At 43.0% G+C, this 23,223-nt stretch overlaps 1 long non-coding RNA gene across 1 annotated transcript; it reads left to right on the top strand.

The window, feature by feature from the left end:
• Positions 1-2,593: 2,593 nt before the first annotated feature.
• Positions 2,594-4,597, top strand: LOC131416609 (uncharacterized). Its single transcript, XR_009222622.1, has 2 exons — positions 2,594-2,753; positions 4,470-4,597. It is a non-coding gene; the product is annotated as an uncharacterized LOC131416609 (long non-coding RNA).
• Positions 4,598-23,223: the final 18,626 nt, after the last annotated feature.

Genomic DNA, 23,223 nt, shown 5'->3' with positions numbered 1-23,223 from the left:
GGTGGCCCCCAGATATCTTCAGCATGGGGGCTGGTTACCAGAGGAGCCAACCACGTGATGAAGGTTAGACCTTTCAACCCCACCCTCTGACCTCGGGGTAGGGGAGAGGGGCTAGAAATAGAGTTAATCACCAATGGCCAATGATTCAATCATGCCTACGTAATGGAACCTTGATAAAAAACTCAGAATGACGAGGTTCGAGGAGCTTCTGGGTTGGTGAACACATTCATGTGCTGGGAGGGTGGTGCACCCCAACTCCGTGGACACGGAGGCTTGGGACCCTTCCAGACCTCACCCTATGTACCTCTTCATCTGGCTGTGCATCTATATCTTAGATAATAAACTGTAATTGTAAGTATAATGCTTTTGTAGGTTCTGTGAGGCATTCTAGCAAATTATCAAGGCTGAGAATTGTCGTGGGAACCCCCAAATTTGTAGTCAGCCAGGCAGAAGTGTGGGTGCCTGGAGACCCCATTTGTGGTTGGCATCTGTGATGAGGACAGTCTTGTTGGGACTGAGCCCTTAACCTGTGGTGTCTGTGCTAACTCCAGGTAGTTAGTGTCAGAATTAAATTGAATTGTTGGATGACCAGTTGGTATTAGAGAATTGGAGAATTGGTGGTTTTTGTTGGTGTAAAAATGAAAAAAAAGGGCCGGACCGGTGGCGTGGTGGTTGGGTTTGTGCGTTCCGCTTCGGTGGCCCAGGGTTCGTGGGTTCGGATCCTGGACACGGATCTATGCACTGCTTATCAGGCCATGCTGTGGCGGAGTCCCGTATGTAAAGTAGAGGAAGATGGGCGAGGACGTTAGCCCAGGGCCAATCTTCCTTAGCAAAAAGAGGAGGATTGGCAATGGATTTTAGCTCAAGGCTAATCTTCCTCACCAAAAAAAAAAAAAAAAATAAGCCATGATAAACAGCAACATACACTAATAGTTTCTATTCTATTCTACTCATTTTTTGTTCTCTTATATTCATTTTTTTAAAATGCTGTTTGTAACCAACTAAATTGATTTTATAACTCTCTACTTGATCACAACCCATAGCTTAAAAAACACTCTGTAATACATTCGAAGCTTCTTAAGAGCGGGAATATTAAATTTACCCTGGTATCCCCTATGCCTAACACAATATCCAGTATAGAGATGTCCCTATTATAAATTCATGGAATATATGGGTGAATGAATAAATGAATGAATGATTTTTAGCATGATCTTTGCTGGCTCAGGTCTCAGTTTTATGAATCTACCCAGGGACATTTAGAATTAATTAGTGTAAATTTGTTCCTCAAATTCAGGCAAGTCTCACCTATTGGAATGTTAATTTTTTAGTTCATCATGAGAAGCATTTTGGGTGGGGTAACTGGTATCAGTCAGTGGAGATAGTTTGCTTGCTGAGTACAGAATTAATCAAAGGGCATTTGTTGTTCCTAGGCATTATTTCCCTCAAGATGGCGTAACTACATGAATTGCCCTTCTCCATTTTGAGGTGTTTTTCTCTGGATACCATCTGCCAGGGCCATGGCTAGGCAGCCCCTCCCCTCCGTTCTGAGAGCTTCACAATAATAGCTGCCTTATATTCCTTACAGTTGACTCTTCTTGAACAGTTATGAAGACCTTAGAGGTCTCCATTCTAGGTGGAGATTTAGGGAACACCCCAATCTCATCTGCAACACATTGCCAAGAGGCGGTTTACTCCTGCAGATGGCTAATCTCTTCAATTTCACACTACTTCTTATTAGCTTCAATTTGAGAATGTGACATTTCCTGACCTTGGGCTAAAATTCTGGGGCTGAACCCTGTCTGAAGCCCTTGACTCTTCTGCACTCAATATACGCAATAAATAGTTGCTGAGCAATCAAACTGATGTCATCAACCAAAGTTCTGATTTGTGGCTGACCCGGTCTGACCTGCAACATCCTGGTCCCAAAGGCTGTTAGGACCGTCAACGGGGTCATCTTTATCCAGGATTGGTGAAGACCTCTTTCCCCACGAGATATGAACCTCTAGCCAGTTCCAACTTCACATAATACTCACTACAGATTTCCTGAAACATACGACTAATGCATGAAACACACCCCTATTCGTTTCCCATGTGGAGTCTATAAAAATGTGTTTTCCTCCATCTTGCAAAGACTCTCTCACCCATCTGGTTTAAATTTGTGTGAATTGCTGCCTGCCGAGAAAAGGGTTAATGACAACTGGGAGGGAGAGTTCTGTTTACTTGGCTGGGCTTTGCAGGAGTCCAGTTTCTCCCAGAAGTTGAGCCCAATCAAAAGCAATCCGGGGGGGCTGAGGAGGACTTCCTGTTAACCCTGAGAGGACTCTTTATGAGCAGGACGAAATGTGGCACTAAGATCTGGAAATCTCGGCTATTGCAGCAGCGGCAACAACTTCTGCTGGGAGGAACATCTGTGGAGAGTATGCCTAACAACAACTAGCACTTTAATAAAATAATGAAAATCACATTTCTGTAATTGTATAATACACAGGCCCAGGACTGTAACATCATTTGTCTAAATGTGATACAAATTGGACGCAGATTTGGGCCCTTTGGCAATTGCTTATCCAGGGATTATTATTTTCATAGAGACCTCACTTTTGACCGGACTTCAGTCTCGTGAAGCTGGGCTGCTTTTTCAGACGGCCAGTTCCAAAAATGAACACTGTCAAGTTCTCCTTTCTGGTCCTCCCGAAGGTTTCCAAGAATGTGACATCCTCTCGCAAGCCAAGAGCAACACTTGGATGTGCTAGCTGGTGCGCTTTGGGTAATTATTCCCTTAAGGGCTGACATTAGAAAGGAATTCACATGAGGCCGGAGTGAGCCATTTTTCAAAAGAACCACTCTCCAGAGACGTTTCAGCTGGAAAGATGGCTAAGCTTGACTTAAGCAGACTTGCATAAATCTCACTGTTACGATATTAAGAAAATGAGGATGTTTGATCACTTTATGTATTACGTGAATGCTGTTATGGTAATACAATGTCTTCTTTGGCTGTAAGGGCTATTATTATCCTTTAAGAAGGATAATAAAATGGGGTAGTGTATTAAAATGCAATTTAGGACAGAACATGCTATGTATAACAGTGACAATGTTTGCAGTCTTCTTTATAAGAGAGTATTTTGCATCCCATATTTACTAATACTCCACTGAGCCCAAAGAGGGTTGTTAATACTTTATCATTTGAAATTGTGTTGAAATTTCCCATATTTTATGTAGTTCAATCTTCCAAGCAGAACTATCAGGTTAAGAAGGACAGTTGTTATTTCCTCCCGTTTTTCAAATGGTTAAGTGGCACGCTCAATGCCCACTAGTGATGGGAAAAGGTTGACATTCACACCATGTCTTCTGATCCCAAGGCCAGCACAAGTGTCCACCCACCACACCAGGTGTCAATTTCGCTTAATTCCCTTCTGCTATCAGTAGAATCGAGAAATGCCACAACGTGGCGTCCATCTCTGAAGTTTAACAGGATAACAGGCAGCTACTGCACAAATAAAACCTATTTGCGTTAAACCATCACTGAGCTGCGATTCATACATTTAACTCGCCCCTCCCCCCCCCCGCCATGTCCCAGTGGGTGACCCAGAATAAGAGTGCACTTCTGATCTGGTTTCAGTATGTTTCCTGTGATCCTCTACAATGTTATTCAGTGTGGTCTGCAGATCTGCAGCCTCAGCATCACCGGAGAGCTCACCGAAGAAGCAGGAGCTCAGGCCCCACCCCAGACCCACTGAGTCAGAATCTGTGTTTTCACAAGACCCCCGAGTGAATCGTGTGCAGGTCAGTGTTCAGGAAGGGCTGAGTCTGCGACTCGTGGTTTTGCTCAGCTCTGCCGATTTTAGGTAGCGGGCTATGTGGTTTATGTGTAAGGAGAGGAGAGGAGCGGAGGAGAGACCAGGCAGAAAGTATCTACCCACGTGCTCACTTTTCCTAAGGCCTGAAGGAAGAGTTAGATTGGAGATGGGTGACAGCTGTGGAAGGAAGACTGGGAAAGAGTGGAAACAGAGGAACTTGCCAGTAGCTGCCTGTAGACATCTGGTATGTGGCCTCAAGGAGACAGACAGTGATACTGATTTTTTGAAATGACAGGTGCTCCAAGTATGTCTTGCTCATGAGCACTGGGGGAAATAGTGTTTGAGAAACCCTGGTATGCTCCTGAAGGGGGCCGCGATCAGGCTGACCACATAAGCAGTGACCTGCTGAATGGGCTGTGGGCTGGAGGAAAACTGAGGTTGCTTATTTCTTCCGTTCATGTCTGGGCCTCTCCCCTCTCAGCTTCTGCAGTCCCAGCTCCAGGTGTGAGACTTATGGCCCCCTGGTACAATGTCGGGACCTCCCCTCTAAGGCTGGGCCAACTTGCTCCCCTGGAAGCTCGGAATTTATGTAGCCTAAAGCCCGGATTCTTTCTCTTGTGGGTCTGAACACCCCCTCTACCCTGCTCTTCCCGGCCGCATCTTTGCTTTTTGCAGGAGCTGCCACATGTCAAGTTGCTCCATATTCTGTGGCTTTGAGATCCAGGCAAATGTCCACAAAGGAGAGGATTGTAACCACTGAAACACAGCGTGAATACAGGGCCCTGGATTCTGTTGTGGGCAAGTACGTTGAGCGATTTGAAATGACTCTCCTGGGAGTTGGTTGTCAAATTTTTGGTGTGTTCAGGAAATGTCTGCCACATTTTACATCAACTTTTTCAAACTGCAAGTGAGTGAAGTGTTGAATTGTAACAATGAGTGAGTGAAATGAACGGATTGCAGTGCCGATGGCAAAGTAGCTTGGGTAATAGAAGTAATGCATTTTTTAATTAAAAAAGAAATTCTTTGGTGTGGTTCAACTGTTCCTAGTGCTTTGCTGCACAGAATAGAAATCCCATCCTGATGTCACGTGAAGCCGCAGTATCTGGAAGACTTTGTATGTAGATCATGGGTGGAGAGAATTGGGTACTTTTTGGCTATCTGCCATCACTCATATTTCAAGGTCCAGAAGGGTCGAATCAATCAAAATATAGTTAAATATGCTTCTAATCACTCCCTTACTCAGTATCCCAGGGTTTTTACTTAAGGGTTCAAAGCATTTACATTCCTATCACTATGACTCCCAGCTGCTTAGGATCCTACTCAAATGTAAGTTCTTCCCTAGGCCTCCGGCCCAGCTGGGATTAGTGTCTCCTGTCTTCTGCTCCGTCTTGCCTGGCTGGCTAAGGCAAGTGTGGGCCAACAACAAGGTTGCTCCTTCCTAAATGCTGGCTGCTCAGTTACATACATTCTCTCCCTTAATCCCCTCATGGCATTTACAAAAGAAGAAACAGGAGCTCAGCTACATCACACAACTTGCTCAAGGTCATGCAGCTATGAAGGGACGGACCAGGATTTTGTGCCCCCAGAGCTGGTTCTTTTCTCCATACCAATGGTTCTCAAAGTGTGTTCCCCGGAGCAGCAGCAGCACCTGGGAATCTGGTACAGGCACAAGTTTGAGAACCACTCTTCTCTACCAAGCTTAGTGTCCTGCAACGTGTGTTATTTCAGCCACTGGACTGTAAGCTCCCTGAAGGCAGGATTTCTGCCTTCTCCATCTCTAAGCAAGGCCCTGTGCTAAGTGCTGCTGTGGAAATCTAATATTAACAGCTATCATTATTGAGCTCCTCCTGTATGCCGGGCATGGGATCTATCTCATTTAATCCTCAGAATAACCCTGAAAGGCAAGTACTATGATTATCTGCCTTTTACAGGTGAGGACGCTGAGGAAAAGGGTCAAGCTGATGAAGCAGCTTGCTCAAAATCCACCGTATTCCATGGGGGAGCCGGGATGTGAACCCCAGAGGTCTGACCCGGAGCCCCAGCGCTTCCCCAGCAGGCTGTCCCGCTCGGCACGTGTATACTGAGTTGACTCTACTTATCTGGACCCTTCCGCGCCACCACGTGGAAGAAAAATCTAAAATGTAAACGAGGGGCGAGTCAACATACAGAACAGCTTAGGGGCATAGAGAGGGCTTGGGTTTCTTGCAGAAAGAAGGCAGATTTTTCTCAGGGAATCACAAATGAATTCTCAGGCTCCTTAATTTCATTCCTGACGGATCCAGTTATCTTGACCTCTGATCCAGGGATGGTGCCAAATCTACTCAGTACTGTTTGTTTCAAAGCTACTTGAATGTCTTGAATTCCTGCATCAGAAAGTGCAGGCTTCTGGGGAGTCAGGGGAAGGGATTAGTGGGTTGAAGGGAGGAGTGTCTACAGGTTAGGGCTCCAGTAGAGATGCTCCAATTCAAACCACTTGGTCCAGGTCATGACTGTGCTGCTGAGAACCTGTGTAACTTTAGCCATAAGCCACTTACCCTCTCTGGTCTCAGTTCCTTCACCTGTAAAGTGGGAATGATGATAATAGCTGTTCTATTTGTATGCAGCTCAGATGAGATGGTGGCTATGAGATGGTTGCTATGAGAGTGCTTTATAAACAAAAAAAGGATGTCTGAGAAGGTCAGTGTTCTTTGCCGTGACCACTGGCAGTTGCAATGTAGGAAGGGCATTGAAGAGGTGCCCACCAGTCTTGATTGCCGACGTGAGATTCTTTTCTGTTCAAGCTTCCTTCCCTGGGGACATATATGTGTGATTCCTCAGCACTTCTGCAGCATGCAGGCCTGCTCTGAGGCTGGGAATGAGATCGTGGTCCTTTGGTCACAGGAACTCTTTAATGAGAAAGGGCTCCAAGGTGCCCAGAGACGGTAGCAGGGTCCCCTTTAAGGATGCGATGCAATTTTGCTTCCCGATCCTCAAATGAATGGCATTTCTCAGCATGAATTTATAGAATCCCATTTATATATCTGAGTTTTCCCCACTGAACAGTCAGCCCCCCATCCATCCCTCTTCAGGCACCAAAGCCCTTTCTAAAATGTCTTCACCTTTCACGGGACACCAGCACTCAAATCTCCTATTCCAAATAAATGAGAAAGGAACCCCTTTCTGCCAGGTCTTGCTTGTGCCCTGGCCACCCGAAGCCAGGATAAAATTTCGAGGCAGGGAGCATGTATGTGTAATTGCTTCCTGAGAGGAAGACCACAAGAGCCTGTTGCAAATGAGGTGTTAATGATGAGCGCCACAGGATTTGTTACTGTAGCAAAGTCCCATCTGGATTGACTACATTAACTTGCTTTTTATGTGGATGTGGCCCTTAATAGAATCCCTTCCCCCTTTGTTAGGGAGCATCCCATGATAGGAAAACTAAACAAAGCGAAGCAAATAAAACAACTGCCCCACCCCCTGCCCTTGCTCTGCTGAATAGCTGTGGTCCTGCTGGTTTACCCACAGTGTCTCAAAGATCTTGTTACCTTATCTAGGGAGGGCTTTCCCCATAGGGAAAGAACTTGGAGACTTTGTTAGTGAATGCATTGCTTCAAGCATCAACAATTGGGCGCTTGATGAGGAATGAGAACATCTGGGTGTTTAGTCTGAAATCTGAGGTTTAGAGGAGACTAAGTAACTTCAACAAAGTTCTAGAAGATCTGAGTAGTAGGTTTTTCATTTGTAAATTAGGTTTAATAATACCGTTCCTATCTCATTTTAACCTTACAAAAACTCTCTAAGATATCTTAGATCCAAAGAATGATAGCATAAAAAGGAACTGGAATTAGAGTTTAGGTCTCACTACCTCATTTTACTAACAAGGAGACAGAAGCTCAAAGAAGCAAAGCATCTTGTCCAAGGACACAGAATTGTTCAGTGGCTGAACAAGGACGAGAACCCTGGTCTTCCAAGTCTGAGGATTGGTTCTTGGTTCTAATTTTGTCTGAAATAGAACTTTGCTAATTCCCATTTCCTTCCCTTACAAATGACTCCAGTTTCAACTTTCTAAGCAGCAAAGTGATTTGGCTGGTGCAGAGTGTGGCTGAGACCCTGGAATTCTCCACTGACTTCAACGTTTGCCACACCTCTGTTCTGGTTGTTCTGTGTGCCAGCAAACAAGCCATCCTGTTGACTACAGACATGGCGTTGGGGATCCTAGCCAGCTGGAGAAAGCATCTTTGTCCCCTCTATTAGGAAACCAGTGCCTGGAATGCAAGGGATGTAAGTTGAACCAGCTGAACCAAAGTAAAATTCTAAATTTTCTCAACCATGACATTTAATCTTTCCTTTATGAAGATAGGACAACTAGCTAGATAAAAATGGGACGAGTTAGAGCTTTCTTGTGGAGTTCAGACCCGTTGGGGTGTCCATGATACTGTCAGAGAAGTGAGTTTTGATGAAGTAGCACCCCCAAAATGTTATATTACTAGTTCAAATTTGGAATTCATTTCAGCCGACTGACTTTGCCCAAATAAATAAAAGAGTTTCTCTTATTTCATTAAAAGGAAAAAAGAGATTTCTAGAATGTTTACTGGATGGGACAAATGGGAGATGTTAATGCTTTCTAAATGCTCTCAAGAAAGGCCTGATGTTCGTTGGTGTTCATCTATATTCTGAGGAGGGATTTGGCAGTGGAGCATTGTGGTGAACACAGTTGGGTATGTTTCATTAAGACTGCACCTCCGTCTTTTAATTAACTTCTTGTTCCTGTCTTTGGTGAAATATTAATTATTTTTTAATTATCACTGGGATGTACTTTAAGGAGAAGCAGCTGGAATCATCCAAGCTTAGTTTCATTATACAGATAGGTGTTATAATAATTAACTTAATTAGCTTGTCACTACTTGCATAAAATATGACTGTATTTGGAGAAAAGATATTGCTTTGCTGATCCAAGGTTAATTAAAAAATAGAGTATGCAAGAGGTCAGGTTAAAGGAGCTGGCGGCACCCTGATGTCTAGCCAGGATGACGAAAAATGTTTCCGCGGTGGGCCGGGACCGGAAACCAGCCATGGAAGAGATCTGAAGCCGTCCTTGGAGAGAGTCAACGTCATCAAATCCAGCAGGCTGCAGCCCATCTGTGGTCTCCTCTCTCTATGTATCAGGGATTCTTATTCTGGGGTCCATGAACCTCCACAGAATGGAGGAGGAAATCAATGACACACTTTCTTTAAGTGGAAGATGGTTCTTTGTGATCTCTTGAGATCCTGATATACCTGAGTGCAAGGTGATGAAACCAGGAATGAATGTTCTGTGCGGTGTGTAGCTAACATTTACCCAACTCGTTCCATGTGCCAGGTACTGAGCTAAGAGGTTTACGTTAATAACTCAGTCCCTACCCCAATCCTAGGAGGCAGATACTATTATCTCTATTTTGGAGTTGAGGAAACTGAGGCCTAGAGAGATTAAATAAGTTGTCCAAGGTCACATAGCTAGTTAGTGTTAGAGCCAGGGTTTGAACGCAGAGAGTTTGGCTCCCGGGGCTAATTTGCAATCACTCATCTTCAATAATTGCTTTTGAATGGAATATGACTGTAAATGCTGCCTAGTCATAATAATAGTGAAAATAAGTAGTATTTTTTGGGCAAAGGAGACTATAAAACATGGCCTCACTCCTCCATAAGCAGGATCCCTTACAATCAGAAAACTGACACTAAACCAGAATGTTTAATCCTAATTAAAATGCTGAGGAACTGGTATGGGTTTGGAAGAATAATTTTACTCATTCCTTGTCAATGTGTGGGTGAGTTTAATGTGTATAAGTGCTTTTGTTTTGTTTTGTAATTATGCAGTGATCCATCAAAGGTTGATTTGTTCCACAATCAGTCAAACCTTCTAACAACTCATTTGGAGGAGTATGTGCTTCACAGAGAAATTTACAGCTTTGGAGACTTTGAGATAAGAACACGTCATATCCTTTGAAAACGGCTCATGTAATAAGGGTCGAGCTCTCTGGAAAATAATGGAAATCTCAAACTGAGGTGGTTACAAAATAGCACAAGACATTGTTGGCATCAGCCCTGAAATGTTAACTGTGCTCCTTGGTGAGTGGAAGGGAATTTCACATTGAACAGATGCTACCTGCATTATGGGCTGGGATGGACCATGATTGACCTGGAAGATTCGTTCACTTTTGGAGAAAATGATCTCAAAATCGTTTGCTCTGATTCCTCATGGGCGCCTGGGTTTGATTTCACATGATGGTTTACTGACTTTCTCAATTGGAATGACTTATACTTATTTTAAACTTAACTGTTTGCTCCACACTGCTATTATTTTACTGTAGGCTGTTATTAATTTGCCCTAGAGTGATGTGTGGTTTGGACTGGATTGTGCTGATGTGGTTTGTCATGTATGATGCTAAATGTAGGACAGAAGCTTGGAAAGGAGGAAAATGAGAATGTGAAAAAAAAATGTCAGTTAATATTATTGTGGTGATGAATAATGTGTCATATGCTGCTACTATGTGGATCAATATTGTTATTTTTTTACATTATGTGATCCCCAAAGTGGGAAGTAACATAGAAATAGGAGAAGTCATTATAGGATTCATATATATGGGAACAAACACAGAATCCAGAAGAAAAAGGGATTAAGTATAACAGTAGATACAGTCTATCACCCCTCACTGTGGAAATAGCGATGTCTGGGAAGAGAAGCACCACGGAAGCAAACTCTGGAGGCAGAGGCAGCACAACCCTGAGAGTCAGACACCCTGAGGCTTCCCATCTTAGCTCTCCCTTTCCTTGAGCAGAGAACAGAAGGCAGATGGCAGAAAACATCACCGCCCAGGCAGCAGGGGGCTCCTGGAAGGAGCCTCACAAGGCTGCCCTTGTGAGGTGAAACAAACGGTGGTACATCCATTGGATGGAATACTACTCACCAATAGAAAGGAACAAACTGTGGATACACACAACAACATGGGTGGGTTTAAAAGCCCTCATGCTGGGTGAGAGAAGGCAGTCTCATAAAGTAACATCCTAGGGGCTGGCATAGTGGTTATGTTCGGCGCACTCTGCTTCAGCGGCCTGGTTCTCGGGTTTGGATCCTTGTATGGACCTACACCACTCGTCAAGCCATGCTGTGGTGGTGACCCACATACAAAATAAAGGAAGACTGGCACAGGTGTTAGCTCAGGGCCACTCTTCTTCACCAAAAAAAAAAAAAAGTAACATACTATATAATTCCATTTACATGACATTCTAAAAAAAACAAAACTATTGTGACAACAGATGGATGATTGCCAATGGTTAGGGTTGAGGGGAGGGTATGACTGACTAAAAGTGGCAGCATGAGGGAGTTTTTTGAGATGATGTAATTATTCCATATCATTATTGTAGGGCTGTTTACACAAATCTTTCCATAAACTCATAGAATTGTATATACACACATGTAAAAACTTACTATATGTTAATTGGAAAAACAGGTATTGAGAGATATTATTGTTATTTTAATTAAATAATTTCCATATTTCTATTCTAACACTGGTAAAACAGTTTTCACGAAGATCTATTTCTTTTAAGTTAAAGTGTTGCCACTTTATTTTGTGTCTGAGAGTTGGTCACGGTTTACCAGGAATTAATAAAGGAGTCTGGAAGGCTTACAGAGTTTGTGGGTTCCTTGGGGGACCTCTGTCGATGGAGCCCCAGGAGAGGCATACAAGCAAGCGTAAGTTGGGTGGTGGGCCCAATCCTAGGAGAGCACTCCTAAGCAATCAAGGCGGTTTCCTAATTCAGCCGGCTTTCCTCAAACCATGCCTCCTTTCTTTCTTTCTTTTTTTTTTTTTTGTGAGGAAGATCAGCCCTGAGCTAACATCTGCCAATCCTCTTCTTTTTGCTGAGGAAGTCTGGCCCTGGGCTAACATCTGTGCCCATCTTCCTCTACTTTATATGGGATGCCGCCACAGCATGGCCTGACAGGCGGTGCGTCGGTGCATGCCCGGGATCCAAACCCGGTCTGCCAGCAGTGGAGTGAGCACACTTAACTGCTATGCCATGGGGCCGGGCCCCATGCCTCCTTTCTATGAACAAAGACCATGCAAAGGAATGGGGTGGGTACATGTTTGTTTTACTGGGGCCTTCAGTTACCTCAAGTAATGGGGGTTTATTAAAAGCATACACAAGCGTAGAACCCCAGGAAAAGACAGACAAGGAGGCCCCCAAAAGAGCAGGAGGCAGTGGATGGTTTTGAATCCAAGATGCCCCAATGGACTTTCATAGCTGGAGCTCGTGTGTCTTTGTTCCACCACTACGCGTAATTCAGCTGATCTTCTCATGTCCTCCTGTCTAATTACTAACTGGCTTATTCCTTCCCTTGGTTCTTCACATCCTTTCTCTGTCTCATAGCTGTTGTTCACTCCTAGGTCCGCTTCCTGATAGCTTCAGCTAATGACTGCAGTTATACCTCAGCTCAGCTATCACTGCCAACTGCACTTCTCTTGATGCGTTGAATCTGGCCATCTCCTGTTTTTGTGCCAGTCCACATCACAGATTGCTGGCCAGCTCATGAATTGGCTGTTCTTTAGTTCCAGTGCCCGCTCCAGGTCCAATTAGCTGTCACTAGGTGTAGGAATGGTCACCTGGCCTATATCATGCTTCATCTTCATGAGATAGTCTCACTTAGAAGAGGCTGTGGTGTCTTGGAGGCACCACAGAAATCCTGTCTAGTACAATACTCCACAATTAGCAAACCATACAACATATAACACACAAAAAAATGCTAAATTTCGTTTAAGAGACAATATATATGTGCCAAGAACTATAAAGGGCCTGGGAGTTTATCCTACTTGTAAGCTACTAAGCTAACCTATTACCGTTTCATGGATGTTGGTGGAAGACATGAGACTCCTGGGTCAGAGACAAAGGCCTTTATTATAGCACAGCAGGCAGCATGAGCTTCATGTTCATGTCAGTTCCCCATGAATCTCCCAGTCCCATGGGGGGTGTGCAGATGATGCCTTCACAAACAGTGGGTTGCGTTAAAGAAGAGGAACACTGAGCTTGGGGTGAGTGGTAAGCATGCCTGCTCTTTGGCCAGGAGGACGTGATATTTCATCCCTCAAGGTTGCTTGCTGCAAACACAATCCTGAGAAATGGACCAGGCAGAGAGTGATCAGGATCTTGCATTCTTGGCATACCCAGCTAGAACGTGCGGGGACACTCAGGGCCTCTGGTGGTGGTGAATTGCCTCTCGCAGCAATACATTGCTCAGCCAATGTAGAAATACTGGAGAAGGCAATCAAGCAATAACTAGGATATAAATAATCTCTACTTTCTACCACAAAGTATTCCTAGAAACTTCATCAATATAAGATTAAAGAGTTAAAGCGTTCCCACTCTTAAGCCTGCCTACCGCCCTCTGGAACAAAAATGTTTTGGCTAACTATAACACTGCAGTTACCACTTGTGGCCATGGGATGGCTTACTGTCCCAAGTCACAGTTTTCTGGGAGAAGGCTTCATTCTTCCAGAGGCCTAGAGATGAGGCAATGGCTGGTTGCAATAATCCAATGAGAGCTGACAATAATTCAAGAACACCCGACCTGAGGCAGTGACTGCATATCACATACACCTCTGAGCACCTTGGGTCCCATTTCACTCCTGGGATCTCAGCCTTGATCTCCCGAAGGTAACAGGCAAATCTATCCACCTCAACAGGAACCTGAAAAATGACTGCAGTCTAGGAAGCTACTTCCTTCTCTGTCTCTGATCAAATACCCCGGATCAAATTCTCTTCTGGGTGGGTTATCAGTCTTTTATGGAATCCACTTGGTGATTCACAGTGCAAAGATCCTCCTCCTGCACTGGAAGACAGGCCACTTTCCTGGGGTTGTTCTGAGAGGCACATGTAAAAACAGGGCGGATGATACGAGCTTCCCTTTACTGAGTGCTTACTGTATACTAGGCAGTGTGCTAAATGTTATTTCATTTTCACAATGACTCTACGAGGGAGATAATTTTATTATTCACGTTTTATAGCTGGGGTAACTGACACTTGCAGAGTCTGAGAAGTTTCCCAAGGTCACACAGCTGGTCAATGGTGAAGTCAAGTTTCGTATCCAGCACCAGAGGCTGACCAGCTCTTCCCCACTCCGCTGGTGTGTCTTTGGATGTGGACGACCTTAGGTATCTCCAGGCTTTCCTGCTGCCCGCTGAGTGGAGCAGCAGTGCCATTGGGGGTGTGGAGGAGAACACTGTGTTTAGAGTCAGGCGATCCAGGACTAAGCTCCCTAATCACAATGCACTACCTTACCTCGCTTCTTAGGTCAGGAAACTAACACTGGCCCTTTCGACATCACAGGGTTATTGAGACATAAGATGAACATAGAATGCTTTATAAACTATAAAGCAGCCCACTAATATAAGAGATTATTGCTATTTGCTTTTAAATGTCCAAAAATACAGACCCTGGCTTTAATAGGGGTTCTGCTATCACTGATCAGTCAGACAACAAACTTTAATTTCTGGGGACCAGATGGCTTTCTTTAGATGCGTCAATTCAGCTCGATGGGTGATGACTGTCCTGCATTGAGAAGGATGCTGTGGACTTACTGACTCAGCAGAGAAGAGTCCTGAGATGGATAAATGCAACAGTTAGGAGAGAGGAGGGGCTGTATTCATGCCTGATTATTCTGTGCCAGTTTTGGGGTGAAGCAGAGACAAATGAAGACAAAAGGAGTATGAGACGATGGCCCTCAGGAGTTCTGGGGGAGCCTCAGGGATGGGCGTCTGGCAGAACTACTCTTGTGATGATTCCTTCTGTATCAGAGGAGCTCTTAAGTACATTGAACTACCCACAGTGGGAGAATTAGTTCTCCCACTGTACCAGCAGCCTGGATAATTTTTCATCCTGGAGGCATGCCTGGGCTGACTCCCGGGATGGAGAGCTGGGCTGGGGGCCATAATGAGAAGCAAATCTCCCTGGATCGGGGCACATGATGTGATGAAAAGCTTTGACAGTGGATGAGATAAGGAGTGCGGAGTGGAAGCATGCACGGCCGATCCCATAACTAGCAGCATGGCTTCTATTAAAACCAGGCCTCCTGCGCCATGATTCACACAAGTTTTTCTTCCTCTCTGCCCATCAGTTAAGAAAACTGTTAGGAAAGTAACATTGACCAAAGCCCGGGGCCGTGGCTCTGGGGAAGTGGTCCTTGGTGTGCCGGGATATAGGGCAATGACATCTGGAGGGGCCAGCGGAAAAAAATGGGGGGATCCAATTAAATCTGACTCAGTCTGGGTGGCCAGACCAATCCATCGGGACCCATGTGAGAGGCCCAGAGTTGTCACCACTCTCCACACACACAAGGGTTTTCAAAGCAGCTCATAGCACATTGCACTCCTGTTTGTAAAATAACTTCCCACCATATTAAAACAAATTTAAACATATTTAAACAAACAAAATACCCATAGTCCCACTCTTCAGAGATAACCGTTGTCTACATTTTGGTATGTATCTTTCCAATGTTATTACTGCACATCCTGATGTACATATATGTACATAAATATAGGATTATACCATAGATCTGCATAGTCCATTATGGCAGCCAATAGCCACCCGTGGCTATTCAAATTAGAATTAATTAAAATAAATAAAAATAAAATTTCAGTTTCTCAGTTACCCTAGCCACATTTCAAGTATTCAAAAGCTGTATGTGGCCATTGGGCGGTGCAGATACAGAATATTTTCATCAACACAGAAAGTTCTGGACAGCACCCTTAATAGATACAATCCTATAATCTTTTCTCCCTGATTGTGAACATCTTTCGTGTCATAAAATATGACTGTACAGTATCCTTTTTAATGACCCACGATATTCCATTGTGTACATGTGTACAATCACTTTTCGAAACCATTTCTCTAAAGCTCAAAATTCAGATTATTTCTAGTTTGTCACTACCATAAAAATGATTCAATAAACTTTCTAAAAGCTGAATATTTCTTTGAGTGTATGGTTACTTCCTTACTATTACTTCTAGAACAGTTTGCATAGTTTTCAGGTCTTTTTCATACCTATTACAGAATTACCTTCCAGAAAGATTGCATAAATTTATATCCCTCACAAGTAGGACATGAAAGTGCCTCTTACTCTATTCTAACCAACAGTGTAGAAAATTATTGCCCCTTTGATAGTTGAAACAGCTTTGCCTCAAAGATGTTTTGCTTTGCAATTCTTGGATTTCTAGTAGAGTTTATAATCCCTCATATTTCTTTTGTGACTTGCTTTTGCTGAGCTTTTAATTGAGATGTTTATCTCTTTCTAATTGATTCATACAAGATCTTTATATGTGGAGGCATTAAGCCTTTACCACATACCTTACAAAGGCTTTTTTTGGTTTGTCATTTGTTTTTCAATTTTTTTAAATTTATGAACATTATAAAATTGTATTTAGTCAAATCTCTCAGTCTCTTCCTTTTAGATTTCTGCCTTTGATGAGACACTTTAGCTCTACCCTGCTAAAAATTATATATAAATGTTTTATAGTTTACTTTTTTTTTTTTTGCTGGGGAAGTTTAGCCCTGAGCTAACATCTGTTGCCAGTCTTCCTCTTTTTTTTTTTTTTTTGCTTGAGAAAGATTGTTCCTGAGCTAACATCTGTGCCAGTCTTCCTCTATTTTGTATGTAGGACACCACCACAGCATGGCTGATGAGTGGTGTAGTTCCATGCCCAGGATCTGAACCCGCAAACCCCGGCCGCTAAAGTGGAGTGTGCCGAACTTAACTACTAGGCCACGGGTCCAGCCCCTAGTTTACTTTTTTTAAACACCTCAAACTATAGTACATCTGGAATTTATTTAGAGTGAAGTGTGAGTTTGATATTTACATTTACTTTCTAAATGGTTAGGCAGTTGTCCTGAAACCATTTGTTAAATTATTTATTCTTTTTCTACTGATTTTCAGTTTCACCTTTATCAAATATCACATTGATGTATATATACTTGGGTCTGCTATTATACTTCCTATTCTATTTTCTTGCTCTTTCTGATTTGGTATGAGTAACATATTGCTTTAATTATTGTGCTATATATTACATGTTAATATTTGTATGCTAAGTTCTTCTTGTAACTTTTCTTTTCCAAAATATTTTTGGCTTTTCTAATGTGCATATTCTCCCCTATGAATGTTAAAGCCATTTTGTGAAATTTCAGAAAATAGTCCTGTCAGAGTTTTTATTGGCATTGTTAATGTAAAACTAAATTCGTTTTAAAAAATTGATATTGTATCAATTGTAAATCTTCTCATCCAGAAATATGGTATATCTTTTAATTTATTCTCTTTCTTGTATGTCTCTTAGTAAAGTTTTTCAGTTGTTTTCTTCATATAGTCCCTGAATATTACTTATGAATTTCACTCCCATTTTGCCAAAAACTGGGCGAAGTTTTCATCAAGACATTGTTGGCCCTGGCTTCTGGATGGGTGTTGAAGGGGAGAAATGAGCTGAGAGCCATCCTAGAATGCAAATCTCCTGGCCTGGGGCACACGAAGTGATATTTAAAAATTTTTTTTATTGTGTTGTGAATGAGATCTTTAAATACCATTATATTTTGAACATATTATTGGGAATCTATAGACAAGGTATACATTTTGAATATTTATTTTGTTATTAGCTCTAATAGTTTTGTATTTTTATATTAGCTGTAAGAGTTTGTAGATTGGATATCTTGGGCTTTGCAAAGAGATAATCGTATTTGCAAAGAATGTTTGTCCATATTTAGAATTTTGACTTCTTTTTCTTGTAGATCAATATAGTGTCATGCTAAAGAAGCATAGTTGTTCCAGACAGACAGACCTGGGTGAATTCCAGCTGCACCACCTACTAACACAAACCTTCTTCAGTTTACCCAGTCTTGGAGGCTCAGTCTCCATAGCTGTAAAAGGGATAATGATACCTACTTTATAGGGATCTTCTGAGGATTAAATGAAATAGTGCCTGTAGAGTACATCACCCGGTACCTGGCACATGCAGCTGCTGTTATTGCTGGTCTGATTGCAGTTGGCTGGAACGCCCAGGACCTCAAATATTAACCATAATGGTGGACATCAGGCTTTAATGGCAACAGATTCATTGCTAAATAGATATCCCAGGCACTGTTGATGATAATGGTGATGATGATGACGATGACTAACATACATTGAGCATTTGTGCCCCATCCAGTAACACACTATAAAGACAATTGCAGGAAATGACTCCAACATCTTGCAAAATTGCTCCTAATCATATTGCTTTTATTCATTCATTCCATCATTTAATGAATTCATTCAACAATCATCTGTTGAAATTGAATTGATGCTCTGGCTTAATATGCCTCACTTCTTACTATTGTCATTTGGGACATGGTGTTACTTATGTCATGAAGAGGGAAGAAGTAGATAAATAGACAATGGAAGATAATTCTGTCTATTCTCCATGTGTAAACCACCTATAGAACCACATGCATGCATATATTATGGTGCTATCCATTCCCATGATCCTTCCCATCTGTTATGTAAGACTGGTTGTCCTCACAGAAAGCAAACAATGAGTTGCAGGGCTTGTAACGGGATAAAGAATGGGGCTTGTCTTCCTCTGATGAAAGATTATTCATTCAACTATCATTTACTGGTACTAGTAATAAAAAGATGAATAAGATGAGGATCTTGCTCTTGAGCCATTCATAGAGGAGAAAACAGAAGTGTAAGGAGTATTATGCCAGAGATTATATAAACATGATGAGACCACAGAGAGGGAGGTGCTTGTGTAGGAAAGCAGGGGCTTACCGACTTGTTGTGGGACGGGAAGGAGACGGGGCTGCAGAGGTGGTGGGTGTTAGGAGAGAGTGAGTCATGACACTAGGTGGGTAAGAGAGGGGTAAAGGCAGGCTAGTGGTGGGAACAGCTTACGCAAAGGCACAGAGGCACACTGGAGCTGACTTGCCAAATAGCCTGTTCTTCTACAGTGAAGTTGAAAGCACTTTGTGATTAAGTTCAATTTGAAGTAGCCTGGCTATAAATTAGAGCTTATCTTGGATGGTTTAATGAGGCCAGCAGAGTAAAGAAGGGAAACAATTATGCCTTGTTAATATTCATAGTCATGATATTTACTGGGGCAAAACAAAAATAAAGTAAATATAGCTTTTACTGGGAAAAGGTTGGAGACAAAATGAGGAACTGAAAGAATCCACTGCTTTTAGGTGAAAACAAAGGAGATATTAATTTTCTTTGAATTAGCTCAGTCTCTCCATTTTTCTCTTTCCATCCTTGTTTTTCTCTCTTCCCAGACCTTCAGTCAGCAGCAGGTTTCTAGGCTAGGTGATTTCTTACAACACTGGTGAGGAGTGTTAGCTAGGGGTAGAGAAGATTATTAAGCTTTCTCCCTAAAATCATACACAAATGGTAAACACAGGAGGATGTACCCCCTTGGCCTCTATTATCTGCTGGTGAATCCAGAATTTGGGGGTTGAATCATTTGTCCTTCAGAGTCAGCTTCTCCTTCTTTCTCTCTTCACCCTGCCTCCTTCTCAGGTATTTGGGTTTGGCAGGCTATTAATGGGTGGAACCCGCCGACACAAGGAAATGATTTTATGGGCTTTCTTCTGGGCTCATGTACAATTTTTTAAAAATTCCTTTTGATCCTCTAAGATCCCAGCAGCCAACTCTGGTTAACATCACCAAGAAGCTAGCTGCACCCAGAGCTGTCCGTCTAAGGAGCTAGGCTTCTCATGCGCCAAGCTGCAGGCAATTCTGTCTCCTTGCCTGGAACTGGAGGCATCTTGAGAAGATTCAAGCAAACAGAAGTGGCGAGCTGGATCATTAACATGTGATTCTGATCAATGTTTACATCTGTGCAAAGCATTTTGTACCAAATAAATCTCTTAAAAATTCCATTGCCGTAGCCACCCCTCCTTAAATTGGATAGCTTAATCCTCAGTTCTTATATACAACATTCCTGATTCAGAGCCTAGTAAGAGCTTAAGATTGATCCTGTTCTGAAACTGTAGCCTGTTCTCCTGAAATTCCTAGAGGTGTTTGGAACAGAACTACCACCAGGGCACATTGAGGGATTGTAGAAAATGAATGGAAGGTAGAAAACTGGAGAGAGACAAGAATCCAGATTTTCAAAGGGGACTGCTTCATGCAGTAACCAGATCTGTGAGCAGAGAGCAATCACTGCCTAAATACGTGTGGGGCCGGGCTGTCACCCTGACAGCCCCTACCTGGGCTTTTGATCAGGCCTGCCAAGCAGGACATTCCATGGCATTGTGAGCACTCACAGTAGAGATGGCATACATACAGGTACGATAAACTACAGATAGAGTTGTATTCGTTATGAGTGTGATTCCAGACTGGATCCAGTCCTTTTTTGATGGGATTACTAGACTAGTTCTATCAAGAAAGTACTACAATCCTAGTCTATCTTTTTTTTAATTATTTTACATTTGCATTTATCTATTTTTTTCTGTCTTCCTCTCCCTCTGGTTTTATTGAGATATAATAGACATATAACATTGTATAAGTTTAAGGTGTACAACATAATGATTTGATACAGGGATATATTGCAAAATGGTTTCCACAATAAGTTAACATCCATAACCTCACATAGATACCAATTTTTTTTCCTTATTATGAGAACTTTTAAGATCTACTCTCTTAGCAACTTTCAAATGTACAATACAGTTTTGTTAACTATAGTCATCATGCTGTACATTAGATCTCCAGGACTATTTCTCTTATAACTGGGATTTTGCACCTCTTAATACCCTTCACCCATCCCCCCACCCCCCTGACTCATAGTGTGTCTTTACTGACATCTTGCTTAACTAATTCACTGAATTTGAGTAAGGTATTTGAGCTGTGTATACAAAGTCTCTCTATATAGATGGAAAATTATAGATTGAATGACAATACAATTAGGAAGAGTTGTATCTTATTGAGCACGTGGGTCCAAAAGACGAAGAACAAAGATAAGCATCAATCTGGGAGATTGTCTCTAATGGTGAACCACAGAGCTCTGCCCTATAGGACATTTTTACTTATGCCAAGTTTGAAGGCAGATTTTAGGCTTATTACATTTGTGGATAACCTAGTGGAAACACTAAATGATGGAAATGAGTCCATCAAACGGGCTCATACCATGAGTCAGGTGGCTGTGGCTGTAAGGAGTGAAAGCTGGCCATCCATTTTCTTCTTCCTCTCACTCCCTGCTGCCCCCCTTCTCTCATTCGTCTTTATGGCATGTAAAAGTCTATAAACCCCACACAGGGCTACCGAGGGATTAAGTGAGATGAAGGGAAGGAGGTGAGGTAGTGTCACTCCGCACATTCTTCAGTCTGGGCCCGGGGGCTCTGGGAGGTCCGAGATCACAGTCTTTTCAGCAGGGCTGGAGGGGGCAGAACCCACACCCTGGCTCCCCTTCTTTGCATATTGTGCTGATGTTTTCTGACATTCTTTGAGAGTGACCATGCCTGCCTTTCTGAACACAAGCCCTCAGTGCAATGAAACGGTGGGTATGAGGTGTGCACCGGCTGCTGTGTTCTTTTAATCAGGTAACCGGCCTGGGATAAAGCAACTGCCAGGAACGTGTGCTTCTGCTGAGGGAACACATCAAAACGACCACAGGAGCCAAAAATAGCCAGGACAGCAAATGTGTTTAGGCCGGAGATCCAGAACCAGCCCTTTATATGGGCTACCGCGTATGCTGCAATAATGATTCAGTGCTGGAGACTAAAATTTTAGAGCTAAAGGAGACTACAAGAAATCACATGGTCTGTCTCCCGCTTGGAGAAGGAGAACATTGGGCAGACAAGGCTCAGCTCATGTGCCCGAGATGGTCCAATTAACTATTGGCGGGGTTGGTTTCTGGATGCCTGGTGCAGAGTTAATTCCACTCTATTACATTGTTCTGATTCTAATAATGACAATGACAATGATAATAGTAGTAATAATAGCCATGACCTTCATTTGTGTAGCTCTTTACAGTTTAAAGATCTTGGATGGTTTAATAAGGCCACCAGAGTAGAGAATGGAAACAATTGTGCCTTGTTAATAGTCATAGTCATGATGTTCATTGGAGCAAAATGAAAATAAAGAAAGTAAATACAGGGCTGGCCCAGTGGCCTAGCGGTTAAGTTCGCAGGCTCAGCTTCGGCAGCCCAGGGTTTGCAGATTCGGATCCCCACCTGGGGCATATGCACCTGCTTACCAAGCCATGCTGTAGCAGGCATCCCACATAGAAAACAGAGGAAAATGGGCACAAATGTTAGCCCAGGGCCGATCTTCCTCAGCAAAAAGAGGAGGATTGGGACGGATGTTAGCTCAGGGCTAATCTTTCTCACATACACACACACACACAAGTAAATACAGCTTTCACTGGGAAAAGATTGGGGACGAAACGAGGGACTGAAAGAATCTACTACCTCTTGGTAAAAATGGAGGTTAACTTTCTTTGATTTGCTCCGTCTCTTCATTTCCCTCCGCTCCTTGTCCTCCCCTCCTCCCAGACTCTCATAGCAGCAAGTTCTAGGCTGGTGGATTTCTTACAACACTGATGAGGATATTATATTTTATATTAAAAAGAGGTAAGGCAAACCTTATCCCCATATTACAGATGAGGCAACTGAAGCGTAGAGAGTCCAGTGATTTGCCAAAGGGCACACAGCTGATGGTGACAGAGAGGAGACTCAGACCTGGTTCCTCGGCTCACAGTCTAGTGCTCTTCCTTACACAGCACCTTGATCTCCTGGCTGTCACTGATTCATAAAGAGTGAGACCTGTGAGGATTTGTTCCAAATCTTTTTTATTCTTTGTAAGTTCTACAGGTAGAGATTGCACTATCAAGAGGACCCTGTTTCGGGCCTTCAGTTTACAACAGGTACCTTATTCTGGAAAGTGAATTCTAGAGATGTAAAGAACTAAAATTTTCCATCTAATATGGCCTTCTGCTTTGAAATAAGTGATGTGTAAATGTTCTAGGGCTTCATCTCCAGAAAACAAATGCAACCCAAGGTCTTATAAATAAAAGTGACAGAGCAAGAAGCAGGACCGTGACTTCCTTTCTCCCCATGAAGTCCACTTTACAGCATACTCCGTTGGAGTCTCAGAGCTCTGGGCCTGAGGAAACACCTGTCACTCTCCAGCATGGTGGAGTGCTTCAGATGTCTTCCTAGCATCCTAGCAGTGCGGGGAGAGCACTAATCTTTGGAGTCGGAGGGCTTGGTTTGAATCCCACAACTATCACTTAGTGACTGAGTAACCTTAGGCAATTTACTTAAGCTCTCTAATCTGTGCCTTCATTTGTAAAACTGGCGTGTTAAAATATCTAACTCTGGAGCCACTGAGGTGAAGACAGGCCGTCCATGCTTACCTGCCCAGCGCTGTGCTTGCCCTCCGGTGGGTGCTCCGCTAGACCAGATG

Source organism: Diceros bicornis, chromosome 18 (genome assembly GCF_020826845.1).
Source record: "Diceros bicornis minor isolate mBicDic1 chromosome 18, mDicBic1.mat.cur, whole genome shotgun sequence".
Classification (NCBI taxonomy): Eukaryota; Metazoa; Chordata; class Mammalia; order Perissodactyla; family Rhinocerotidae; genus Diceros; species Diceros bicornis.
This window is presented reverse-complemented; position numbering and strand designations above follow the sequence as displayed.